A 13,988-nucleotide genomic window follows, 5' to 3' on the forward strand; every position below is an offset into this window, starting at 1 on the left:
ACCTGGGCTAGTATTCAGAAACATCTGACATCCAGACTACAAGTTTGCCACTAAGTGTTTGCTATAGAAGCTCACAGCTGTCATGTAACACATACGTTTGTTTAGCTATTGGATTTATATTCACACTTCAGCAAATCAAATTGTGGTTCCTTTGAGATAACCTGGAACACATATTCTTGCCTTGAGTAGTTCTCTAAATTACTGGTTTATTATTGATAGAATAGACTTAATTGAGTTTATTTTAACTCTGTAAAGGTCATTGTTCACAATACAGATATTAAATTACCTTGAACGTTTTCTAACCATTATTCACTTTTCCTCCTGTTGTAAGGTGTCTACTGATTGAGAACGATAGACTGAATTAGTAAAAGTTAAATCTGTCTAACCCCCAAATGTATAAATGGCTTGCCTAGTGACTTTTTTGAGAATGCATTTTACTTGTGAACAATAAATATGCTTGATTTGGAGTGATGGTTTGTTATTGTTTATGTATTTCAATACAGATTTATGTGGGTGATCACATGTGACAATAAGAGAGAAGTTGGTCTTGGTTAGAAACTCATCGTACCAGGGAATGGGGAAATTCGAAAACCTGAGTCGTCTTGAACCAGTCAAATCTGAAACGCCAACTGAGCATCAAAAGCAAAACATTTGAAAGGGCTTTTACTTGGTATTTTATCCTGCATTCGTGGTTTGTGTGCTAACTCCTGAAACTAGCCAAGCAGCCGCTAGCCTCTTGACTCAACTCGAGCGAGTCCACGGAAAATTGCCATTCTGACACTGATATATGAAAGAATTCTTATCCTGGCAAAGTGTAACATGTTCTTCAAATTGAAGGGTGAATTTTCAACAGCGTCTAGGTGATTTAAGAGCACAGGTCAATGCTCCTAAATCACATTGTTGCTTTTAAAAATCCCACCCTGAATCGGTGCCTTTGGAAATCCCCCTCTAAAAGTCCTGCTTTAATTCCTTTAAGTTTTACCTACATCACGTTTTCAAAACTCAGCACAGAAATTAATTATGGTCTGACATCTGTAAATTACACGTTGGAAACAGAATGATAGATCTTGCCTCCAGTGCCTTTCAAAGGATAAGCACATAGACCACAAAGAGCAAGAATCTACTGTCCTTGGCGAGGAGAAGGAGCAATCAAGGGATTCAGATCTTGATGTTCAAACTATCTAGCATTTACTGTTGAAATAAAGGCTTTAATCCATATCTTCTGATACTGTTGTTTATTTCAGATTACAGCCTATGGGCACACAAGAAAAAATTGATACGTTAGTTTCAGAGCAATGGAGCGAGGGAGAGGAGAGAGAGAGAGATTGCAACAAGTTAAGTAACTCCGGTGAGAAAGAAAGTAACTGTGGGCTGAAACTCACTTTTCATTCATAGCAGTATACATTGGAATTTTAAAATCACGGTATGGCGGGCAGATTAATCTTTGAAAACACTTACTATGCTGTACGGCTCCCCAAAAGGGAAAAGGCAAATCGGCCCATTCATTAAGACAAAACGCCTTTTTACAGAACTGAATAACAAGTCGGCATGGGAATGAAGCTAATAGACTGGCCCCACACGTGTCTCAAGCGCCATCTACTGAGCACTGTTCAAAACAGGGAATAAATTCAGTTCCCATCTCTTTGTTTTGCTTAGTATTTCTGGAGCAGGTACTTGTGCATATCAGCGGATGTAGATCTGTAGTTGCTGTGACTAACTTAACATAGCTCCAAATCGTCGTTTCTGTCCAGCAAGTCTGACGGCAAACTCCACTCAAGGCACAGGTTCGCATAGGCGATTAAATCATAGCTTGCAATCTGAACATTAAGACCTATTAGGTCCATGTGATAATCTCAGCCTTTAGCCCACAGCAGATTTTGATGGTTGAAAGCATGATGCTTATACCTTCATGTAAAAAACAAACAACAACAATATTATTTAATCACAAATTGTATAACTTCCCATTCTTCTAGAGGAATAACTTGAAAGGTGCCTTTTTCTCTCATACTACTTGTGTTATCTCTCAAATATCCACCATACTGGGTGAAATATATTTCAGAAAGACTTCTCACTCCAGATAAGGAAAGTAATAATCATCTAATATCAGAAGAGACTCCAAGTGTGAATATTAACTCTAAATAGGTTACACAGTGCTGTATACTCTGAAAGGGACATGGGCTAAAAAATCCTTGATGTAGAAATTATCAAAACAATGTCAATTTAACAATACTTTACACTGTATCAGAGAATGAATGGAAATGTTTAAAAAGGTGCTGAAACAAGTAATATTGCTTGTTTTATGTTCTTCTAATCTTACATGGAATCTCAGTTTAACTATCCTTTAACCCAATTCCAAGTAATGCAAAATAGAAAGAATTCTTAAATCTTAAAATGGAATTTCCCATAGAGAAACTAGATACCAGGCCTCTCTAACAGTAAGGCAGAATGGACTTTTGATGAGACATGAAGCCCCAGGGGTGTCACCCAAAGCAGAGTAGATTCAGATAAACTGCTTCTGCTTTATCCAAGGCAGAAAGTATTATTCTGGTGACAACTATCAGTATTTAAAGATCAAAAATTGGTTTATAGCCAAAAGAGAAAAAAGCAGATTGTCAGAGCAAGTATTGTGGAGTTCTTGGAAGCCTGATAAAGAGAATGACAAACTCCAGATAATCAGAAGTACTAGTAACACTTGGAAAAAATAAATACAGAAAATAAAATCCTGACCCCTTGAAGTCAATGGAAAAACTCCCACTGATTTCAGTATTGGCATCTAAGGTATCTGCCCTACTTTTCTACTACTCTATTGAAAAATTAGGCACAAAGCATGCCTTCTGTGTTAATTTGTCAAGGACATTTTATGGAAGAAGAAGTGGGGGGGCATTCCTCAGATCTGAATAAAATAGCCTAAGCAGCCCCATGTCTTTCTTCCTTTCTTTAAGGTAAATAATATTTTGACAGATTGAGTAACTGAGGAATTCAGTGGGACAGCCCATGTACATAACCAGTTGGAAAGAGTCCAGAGGAGAGCAACAAGAGTGATCAGAGGTTTGAAAACCATGACCTGTGGGATAAGGTTGAAAGAATTGAGCATGCTTTATCTAGGAAAGAGAAAACTGAGGTGAGAACCTGAAAACAGTCTTCAACTATGTAAAAGCATGTTATAAAGAGCATGGTAATCAATTGTTCTCCATGTCTACTGAGGTTAGGACAAGAAGTAATCAGCTTGGATTGCAGCAATGGATATTTCGGTTAGATATTAGAAAAATGTTCTAATTCTAAAGATAGTTAAGCACTGGAAGAGGTTACTGTGATACTGACATACCATGTACCAGCTCATGCCAACATCCCCATGTCTCAGAGGAATACCGACAAATACATGAAGAAATGAGAAAACAGTTTTAAATCATTCAAAGCAGAGGCCAAATTAGAGGGAAATAGCAATGGGACTTTCCCAGGCTCCACACATTTGAGTCACACTCTCAGTAGACTGTGCAGATGTTTCAAATATGATTATGCATGCTCTGGGCTCGACTATGCTACTTGGGCTTGGTTACCCCTCTGTGGGGCTCAACCGCTTTGCTGGGTTCTTGGTTAGGCAAACAAATTATCAGTTGTGGTATCTCCCAAGTCCACCCATCCTCAGACTAAAATGAGTTGTCACAGTGAGTAGATTGTACATATCTTCATAATATCGTAAGCCTAGGTCCAAAAGACTTAGGGGGGTGGAACTCCCTTCTCCCTCTTTAATAAGGCAAAGAAATATCATATTGTAAGCCTTCTGTCAGCCAATGGCAACAGCAAAGGCAAGGTTTAGTCTGTCAGGTCAGACTAGATGATCACAGTGGTCCCTACTAGCCTTGGAATCTATGAGATCTACTATCTAGGGCTCTTTTTTCTAAAATACATAAAACTTGGTTCAAGCCCAAACCCAGAGCCATACTCCTACCTCTGGTTCTGCAGAAATAAAATATAACCTCACTGACCACCTTTGCCGCTGGTTTTTCCATAGTTTTCAGGTTAAAAATGAAGTAGATTTGAGTTCTCCTACTGTGGCTTTTTCTTTTATTTTTTCTTTTATTTAAAGAGGGCCCTAACCAATACAAACAAAAACATATTTTATTGACTACATTAAACAGTGTATTTTCACTGGCGACATGTATCCTAAAGGGAGTAAGTGAAAAAAGTATTAATGACACTAAATTGAAGGGTAACATGCTGTGATAACTGAATAATCTGGAGGTATAAGCATTAAAATCTGTTTATGTGCATATAAATCAAACTCCAACTGCATTTTTGAGCAGGGGAAAGCCGAGGCATTTTACCAATGATTTTTAATTTTTTTAAAAATATGCTCACATATAGAGCAGCTGCATACTTTAATCCTCTCAATATCATGTAAATATTGATCCCAAGATGCAAACCTATTTTGGATAAAAGATGCAATAGGCAAAAAGTGGTGGGGGGTTAGGGGTTGCAATAGCTATCTATTATTGCAATGAGTCAGACAAACTACAAACAAATAAGATAACTCTCATTGTACAAACTCACTGAGATTATGTTCTTGCTTAAAATGTGAAAATCTTTTCTTTGGGAAACTTTTATATGCAGCCTGAGATACAAATACAGAGAGGAAAAACAAGATTGCCAGTCGTGCACAGCTTTTGTTATGAGGACACTTGTAAACGAGAACTGGATCAAAGTCAAGAACTAATTTTGCACAGGTTGTCAAATAGCCTGGATCCAACACCCGCCAAAGTCAATGGAAGAACCCCATTGATTACAATGGGTGTCAGATTAGGTGCTTAATAAGAACTTCCAGTTTCTTAGAGATACCTGCATATCAGTGGTTTAGAGGCTAATGCCTTTGGTAGTCCATTAGTAGTCTTCTGCATTACACATAATTTTAATTTTTCTCTTTTCTAGATTAATGTTCTCACTAATTAAAAATAAATGATAACAAAAGTAAGGGAATAATGGCCCTGGCTTGAGCCAGGCATGGAGTAAGATTGTACAGAGCAATGTTCTAGATCGCGTCTACTAAGGCAACTCCAGCTTCACCTCCAATTCTTTGGGTCTTTCTTGATAAGAGATAATTATTTATGATGAACAGGCTCAAACTGTGCAATAGTTTTCTGCACTGCAAAAGTGGGATTTAGGATGATGCCACCACATTCATACACTTAAGCCCAACGCCAGGATTTGAACTCAGGGTTCCCATTCAGTAAAACACTCACTTAATTTCTAGTCTGTGTTTAAGTCCCACTAAAAAATCAAATTGAAGTCAATGAGACTTAAGTACATGCATGATGTTAACCATGTGTTCAAGTGCTTTGTTGAATAGGGATGGATTTAAGCCACTTAATTTTAGGGCACCTACTTAAATGCTTTGTTAGTGCATTAGACCATAATGCCACATATTCCTCAGTAGTACTACGGTTAAGCAATAGCTGTGGTAAAAAAGGTTATATATGGAAATAAGAGGGAAGCACAAAAATATCTATTCCTACCTTTTCAGTTCACAATCCTGCAACTCTTACACATATGAATAATTCTTCACTTCATTGGGAATACCCAAATGAGTAAGAACAATTCACATATGCAATGTGTTTGCAGGACTGGACCTTTAGTGGCTTGCTTTACAGTCTGGTTTAATTTAGTTTTCCTAGGAGATATAAGAAGGTTTGAAGTTTCTGAGTTCTAGGGTATTTTTCTCGTGGTCATTAATCCTGGAAAAAATATTATTATTATTTATTCATTATTTATTGAATTAAGGCCTGATTCCTAGAATGAACAGTATCCACAATTCCCATTGACTTGACAGTAGCTATGATTGATGTTAAAAAGTGGCTGCTTTTTTTTTATAATATCTGAGAGCTATAACTGATTACAGTTCTCAGAGGAAAATAGTTTGAGGACATGATGTCCTAGTATGGGGGCAAAAGATTGCTAGTATTGAAAGAGAAATGATATAAAGTTACAAAAAGTAAACTAAAGATATTTATATGTCAGGTAATAACAAAAACTGGATGTAGGAAATTAAATTTGGACGGCCTGATTCTCCTTTATGCCTCTCTCTCTCCCCTTAAGTGTAAAGAAGCCTTAAGTTGGATGTAAAAGTAATTTATCAAAGTAATGAAGATAGACAGTATAAATGAGAATCAGGCCTGGAATGCTTCAAGGTCATCAAAAATAATAGTCAAATTTAACAAATATAATCCACATTAATATAAAGTATTGATGTTATCTAACTCTGTTTTGTTATTGTGGTATTGTTATTTATGTAAATAACTGATTTACTGATCTTTAATACAGACCTTTTAAAAGTCAATCAGGCTTACTGATCTGCTACCAACTCTTGCATCTTTGTTGGATAAATCACTTTCCCCTTCAGTGTTTTGGAGATGTATGGTGAAGGGAGGCCTGCTCCCCTACGATCTTGGATGAACCTGCAGGGGTTAACAAGTGACACTATCTCTCAAAGAGTACAGAATCCCTTCCTGCTGCCAACCTTCCCGCTCCTTCCCCCGACTTCCCCCCTGACAACCATGTCAAAAACACACTGCTGCTCCCTCTCAGAAAATAAGTCAATATGACTCTCTGCCAACCTTTCAACCTACAAGGCAGGTTCCGTTAGGCAGGAGCCCATGTGGCTTATGACCAATCAAACCAGTTTGAAATTCAACAAAGTAACAAGAAAATGTGTCATAAATTCTCACAGCCATTCAACATGAAAAATAAATTTCACATTTTCACTGGTGAGGAGCAAATGTTCATAAAACTCCCTTTTCTTTTGTGTGTGTGTGTGTGTGTTTGTGATCTTGGAACAGGCAGATGTTGATGAACAAATGTCTGATAAAAATATCGAACTCATCTCTAATGACTGGCAGCCTGGTATCTTGTCATAGTTTGAGGTTTGTGTGAGCATAACCTGACTCTGTGGTAGACTTGACAACTGGAAATATGTGATAGAAATAAAGAAGTCTGTAGAATGTGTAATTTTGTTGAAATGAATATTTATCATGTTTCTCTCAGCTGCTGAGAGGTCAAAGATGTTACAAGTGGCATCATAAAAATGTAACAGGAACTTAGAGAGGCAAGAAAACTGAAGATTAATTAGCAGAGACGTCATCAGCCTTTAGAAAAATGCCACTAATACTTTCACTGGAATACAACTTTGGTCTTTTGTTTTTAATTTTCAGAACTGCCAAACTCTGCGACTCTCCTGTGTTCAGTAGTTCACCTAGCATTCATGGCTGGCTTTTCAAAAAGAGAAGTGCAATTACACAAGCGTAAAGGGTCAAACCCAGCCCCTCCCCGCACCCCACCTCCAACTATGAAATATATTGCAGTGTGGTCCTGCTACAGCAGATAGAGCAAAAAGTGTGTGTGTGGAGTGGGGTGAGGGTGGCAAGGGATAGAACACATGCAAAACTGGGGGGTTACTGTGAGTGGATCCTCCAGGTCTCTCCCTGCTAAGGGCTGCAAAAGGTACTGCAAAGGCTACTCTGGTCCCTGGACTGGAGTAACCTCTGTGTAATACAGCTCAATAGCCTTTTAATGTGACTGATGCTAGCCTGGGTACCTGAGCTGTGCGTTAGGATCTAGCTTTGAGCTGAAACACATGTGAAAAGCATATCCATGGTTGTGTGCTCTCTTACTAGAGTGTCATTTTCAAATGGCTAATTATAGGCCTATTTATCCTTCTGCATGACTTGTGCATGCAGTTGTAGTGCTAGTGTGAATTTGTAGGCCTATACTTCTGGAAAATGTTATATTTCCATGTTGGGTATATGTGACACAGTGGCCCATCAGCGGCTCACTACCCTATGTCAGCACCTCTTGTCAGGCCTGGCCTACCCACTACACCTAACACATTGTTGTCATAATCTGTATTTAAAAGGTGTCATATAAGATATCTTTGGAAAACTTAACTCTGATCATTAATATTCTTCCATGGTGTTTGTAAGGAATTGTACAAAGAGTTATGGATATGTGTTAGAATTATATTCTTAAAATGAGTTGGGCAAGCATAAGCCCAATCTGCCCTGGACAAAGGAATATGTATTGGTTTGTCTGACCTGCCTGGTCGTCAGGCAGAGGCAATGAAGGTAAATTTACATAAAAGGTAAACAAAGCCGTCAACCTCACATGTGGGGGAGATAGTCTGTTGCTGGGTCTGAACCTCAGATGATAAATAACTGAATCAACTGATTGTGTACAATATTACTAGATTATACAAGTGTATCAAGCAAGGTCTTTTATTAAATTAATGACACACTGTTGTTTAATACCACTGTGAAATGTATACATTAATACTATATGAGAAATTATGGATACTCACTCATTATGAAACACCCAAATTCAGGACATGGAATGTGTCAGACCCTACCAATTTTTGCACCCAGGCCCCAAAATTCTACTGCCTGAGTACAGACCATGTCCAGCAACTCCTACCACACCAAATATTGCAGACCTTGGTATATTCCAGTGCCACAAAACCCAGAGTTGGAAGATTCATTTTGCCAATTTTGGCACCTCACCTCCCCCCCCATCCCCCCCCACACATTCCACTGTGTAAATAGAGCATACATCCAGTTGCATCTACTACACCAAATAAACCTGGATCCAAGCATGTTGTGTTGCCACAGAGCTGCCAAAATCCATATCCAAGGTATGTATCATGCAAGATTCTGCCTATTTTTGCTCCCAAGGCTTCATATTTCACTGCCTCAGTAAAGAACACATCCAGCCACTCCTAGTGAGCCAGCAAATTCTGGGACTGATGCTACATAAATGGGGGAATAGGATCCACTTTCAGGGAGCATAGACCAGAGGCACCAGGGGGACTAGTCCTGGCAGACACATAGAAGCCACCCATGAGCCCCTTGATTGAGAAGGGTGTGAGAGGAGATGCATTGCAAATAGACCACACATTTTTCAAGGGGTGGGGGACAGGCAAGTTTCAATGAAGGAAGAAATGTGGAAGGGGCAAAAGGTGGCATAGTTGTGAATTATGGGATGTTTATTATGGACAGAGTAGAAATATTGAACAGTGCAATATTGATAAAGGGATAGGGATAGATTTGTTTCAATGGGGCATGTGGAATATGGGGTCAGGTTGGAATGGAATGGCCTATGGCAGGCATATGGGTGATGCCTAGGTTGGGTCATATGGCTCCAGAAGAAAGAATTAAGAGAGTAAAAGATTCCAATGGGAACCTGTACTTAAAAAGGAGACCTCAGGGGAACCTGTACTAAGGTACTGGAAGAACAGTCTGAATTCTACTTTCAAATGACAGACAGAATCTAGAGGAAAAAGGAAAAGGCTGCTTGGTAAAGAATGAGGAGTAGTGGAGAAGACACAGTATTCAGGGCCCAGAAGAAAAGTTAAGTGGTCTGGTGACAGAAGTTACGAATCCAAGAAACATAGACAGCAGTGAGCAACTACATGGCTATAGCAAAAATATGGGAGAACTGAATCAAGACTAACATCAGGGGGTGAGAGCAGTTGGTGAGTGGTGGGGAGGGCATCTCTTACCAGTGACCCTCAGCAACAGGCCTGCAGAAATCTCTGTGGAATCTCTGGATGTACAATATGGCTTTTTTACTATAAGAGAGCTATTCCTTTTGCAGTGGGAGACGTATATAACTGTTCTGAGGGTCAGAAATGTGTTACTGATCCACCATATAGACTTTGTGGGGATGTGTTCCTATATTTTTTCAGAGGTTTTCCCCAGAAGATAATGACTGCTGGTTGTGATAAGTATTCTTGCTTTAACTGATACATCTTTGGACAAAATTACATCTTAAACTATGACAGGTTTCAGAGTAGCAGCCGTGTTAGTCTGTATCCATAAAAAGAAAAGGAGTACTTGTGGCACCTTAGAAACTAACAAATTTATTAGAGCATAAGCTTTCGTGAGCTACAGCTCACTTCATCGGATGCATACAGTGGAAAATATAGTGGGGAGATTTTATATACACAGAGAACATGAAGCAATGGGTGTTACCATACAGACTGTAACAAGAGTGATCAGGAAAGGTGAGCTATTACCAGCAGGAGAGCGGGGGGGGGGGGGGGGGGGGGATGTGTGTCTGTGTGTGTGGAAACTTTTGTAGTGATAATCAAGCTGGGCCATTTCCAGCAGTTTACAAGGACAGTAGGAGGGGAAATAAACAAGGCGAAATAGTTTTACTTTGTGTAATGACACATCCACTCCCAGTCTTTATTCAAGCCTAAGTTAATTCTATCCAGTTTGCAAATTAATTCCAATTCAGCAGTCTCTCATTAGAGTCTGTACGCAACAAAAACACTAACTCAGGAACCTATGCTTACAACAAAACCTGTTACCAACTGTGTCCACTTCAATCTCTTTGGTCACTCGATTACAGACCTAAAAGTGGCAATTCTTCAACAAAAAAACTTCAAAAACAGACCCCGCTCTCCTGCTGGTAATAGCTCACCTTTCCTGAGCACTCTTGTTACAGTCTGTATGGTAACACCCATTGTTTCATGTTCTCTGTGTATATAAAATCTCCCCACTGTATTTTCCACTGTATGCATCCAATGAAGTGAGCTGTAGCTCACGAAAGCTTATGCTCTAATAAATTTGTTAGTTTCTAAGGTTCCACAAGTACTCCTTATCTTAAACTATGGAAATTTTAGCCCAGAATCAAAAACTAAGTAAAGTATAGGAACATTTGTTACACACAGTTTTCATAGATTCAGAAATTTTAAGGCAAAAGGGACCACTGTGATCATCTAGTCTTACCTCATGCATAATACAGGCCACAGGACTTCAAGTCTAATAGCTGTGGCTGAACTAGAGCATGTCTTTAAGTAGAACTGGTTGGAAAATTTAGCCATTTTGACTAAAACAATTTTTTTTCATGAAATCTTATCAATTTTGACAAAATAAATATTTTAAACTAGAATACCGGAATCACAAGAAATATTTATGAATGCTTCCATGCAGTTCTAAAACAGCAGTCTGAATTAACAGAAATATCAATGGAAGAAATGGTACTACCAATGTACTGTCTACAAAAAAGTTACTGGAGATAAATGTTACGTGAACTTTGACATATAGGAGATTACCACTGATGCTCACAATTCATCAAACATGCAACACTCCCTGAAATAAGTTTTGATCGTAATATAATATAATATAATATAATATAAGAGAATATTGCTTATGATCTACCACCAGGCTAGGGAGCTCAAAAATATAGAATTTACATAACCAAAAAAGAGGGAACCTGTAAGTCGCATTCTGTGAGTCCAAAAATGCTGGCCAATATAAGATAGAAAAATTAACTGCTCTGTGGCTACGATGGAACATTTCCCATTTAGTTAGTACTTAATACAGACACTTGTGCTGTAAAGATTGTCAAAGCAAAGCACAAAATATTGCATAAAGCACAATGTCCTACAAAAAGACAATTCCTCTTAATGAGAGACATTCACTGGATACTGATTACTGTCATTATGAAGACAAAAATGCTTTACCTAGACTTAAACTATGGACAGAATATGGACTAGATGTATGGAATTGCAACAGATTTAGGGAATCTTCTTCTTATGGAGACTAGAGAGTCATCAGTTTGAGTCATTTTTTGTTGCAGTAGCCAAAGTAATCCACGCAAAATAATTTTAATGACTGTGGTGTGTTTCTGTTCACATCATTGTAACAGCTAGGAAGTTACATTACACCCAGAATAATATCACTTGCTACTTCTACATCTGGAGCCAAGGGTGTGATTCCCAGTTCCTGTAGACATACTCCAGCTAGCTCTCAGAGCTACCATGCTAAAAATAATAGTGTAGCCAGTAGCACTGAGAGCTGGGGCGAGGGCTAGCCACAGGGAGTACAAACCAGCCAGGACCCCTTGGGATGTATTGGACATCATTAATCTTTGCTACCGCTGCTACACTACTATAAAGCTAGCTGGATGAGAGCTAGCACCAGTATATCTATGCCAGCTGGGAATCACCTCCCTAGCTCCTAGTGTAGATGTAGCCATTACAGACTGTATTGCGATGACATTAATAAAATGTACTGGAAAAATATATTATTTGTGAGGTAACTAGTCTCCTAAAAATGAACCAAGAAGATCCAGGTTTCCAGATATTGTTCTGATGGCCTTTGAGGAGCCTTAGTCGGGTTTTTCTCCAATTTCAATTTCTTTGATGGACATTAGACATGATGTTTTCTGAAAAAGAAATGCCTTAGGCCAAACTTGAACATGAATATGGTGTTTTGTAAAGGAAACTGTAAGGCCTGGTACCATTGTAGTTGCTTGGCAATTGAGACAACAATAAAAAAATCCTCCCCGGTGTTATTTCCCCATTTGTGAAAATTAAGTGCAAATCAAGATCAATCAAATAGTACCTGCTCCTATCACTAATGCTTAGTGGGTGGATGAATATATTTTATGGAGAGAGATGGATTTAAGGGAAAGGGGCTGAAGAAGACTAAACTAAGGGACTTGGCAGAGAGGGAGGGGAAAGTGAAGGGACAGGGGGATATGCCCAGCAGCTTGTGTCATTATTTGCACCTATGTAGAGTGACAGGTTTCAGAGTAGCAGCCGTGTTAGTCTGTATCCGCAAAAAGAAAAGGAGTACTTGTGGCACCTTAGAGGCTAACACATTTATTTGAGCATAAGCTTTTGTGAGCTACAGCTCACTTCATCGGATGCATGTCCACATGTCTACATGCATCCCATGAAGTGAGCTTTAGCTCAAGAAAGCTTATGCTCAAATAAATTTGTTAGTCTCTATGGTGCCACAAGTCCTCCTTTTCTTTTTATGTAGAGTGAGTGTAAAGCAGGCGTGAGAACAGTTTTACATCAGCTCAGCATACAAGTAAGTGTTCATTGTTCGAGATGTCAAAACTGGAGTAGGATAAACATCCCATACTCATTTAAGTGACACAACGCGATACTCCTATTTAAAAACACCTTGTTTTGAAGTCTGTGATTACCTTCCAACTCTCATTGTGCTAATTCTGCCCTTCCTTCCTCTGGCTTCTGATCTCCTCTTCAAAATTCATTTGTTAGGATATGTAAAAATGTTTGATCATGGGTTACATCTTACACTTAAAACAGTGAACTGTTCAGGAGCTGTTCCTTCTGATGCTCTTTAAACTATGTAGCACACTTTAGGTGCTATGCAAATAATAAATACTACTACTTAAACTTAGTAATTATTCAAAGACTTATAGTTTTTGTGTAATTGAATTTAAGGGCTTAGATCCGAAGCTTTTTGGCATGTATCATTTCAACTATTGTTTTTATTTACCAGTTCCTGCTATATTTCACTCACCTATTTAAAAAAGTTAAGTTATTAAGCAACAACTGTTGTCGTTTAAATCATATTAATAAACCAATGTGAAGTTAAGTAATTCGGAAATATATTTATAATATGGAAAGGGCAAAGCTGTGTAACTTTTCTTTTTATATTAAAACTCTTCTCTGCCGCCTCCCAGGATTGTCCTGAATACTACCCAAACATAATTTCTGATCAGCAACGGACTTCATTAATTATATTTGCTGTCTGTTAAGAAAATGATGACCTGATCTCGAATCAGAAAAAGGAGATGCACATGTTACAGATATCTGAGCGTGGCAAGCAGACCAGTGAAACAGCGACACTGTTACCTATAATCTGAACAATTATCACAAAGCGCTAGAAACAACTATTTGATCAGAGATGTTTCCTAAATAGGGAGAGGTTGCAATAGGTTGTACAAGGACTCGCCGAGTTCCAGGTCAGTCTGAGTGGCCGAAAGACAAAGTGGTCTCTATGTAGGCAGTGGAAGGGGGGACGCTCGGAGACACAAATCGGCGGGCAGCTCCAGCTTTCTCCTCCCCCCAGCGCAATTTGAGCTTGAGCGCGCAGTAGCCCCTGCTGAGTGAGGCTGCGGCGAGGCAGGGAGGAGCGACGCATGAGGCGGCGGATGATTACCGGAGCGCTGCCCACAGA

This window comes from Caretta caretta, chromosome 3, assembly GCF_965140235.1.
Source record: "Caretta caretta isolate rCarCar2 chromosome 3, rCarCar1.hap1, whole genome shotgun sequence".
Taxonomy (NCBI): domain Eukaryota; kingdom Metazoa; phylum Chordata; order Testudines; family Cheloniidae; genus Caretta; species Caretta caretta.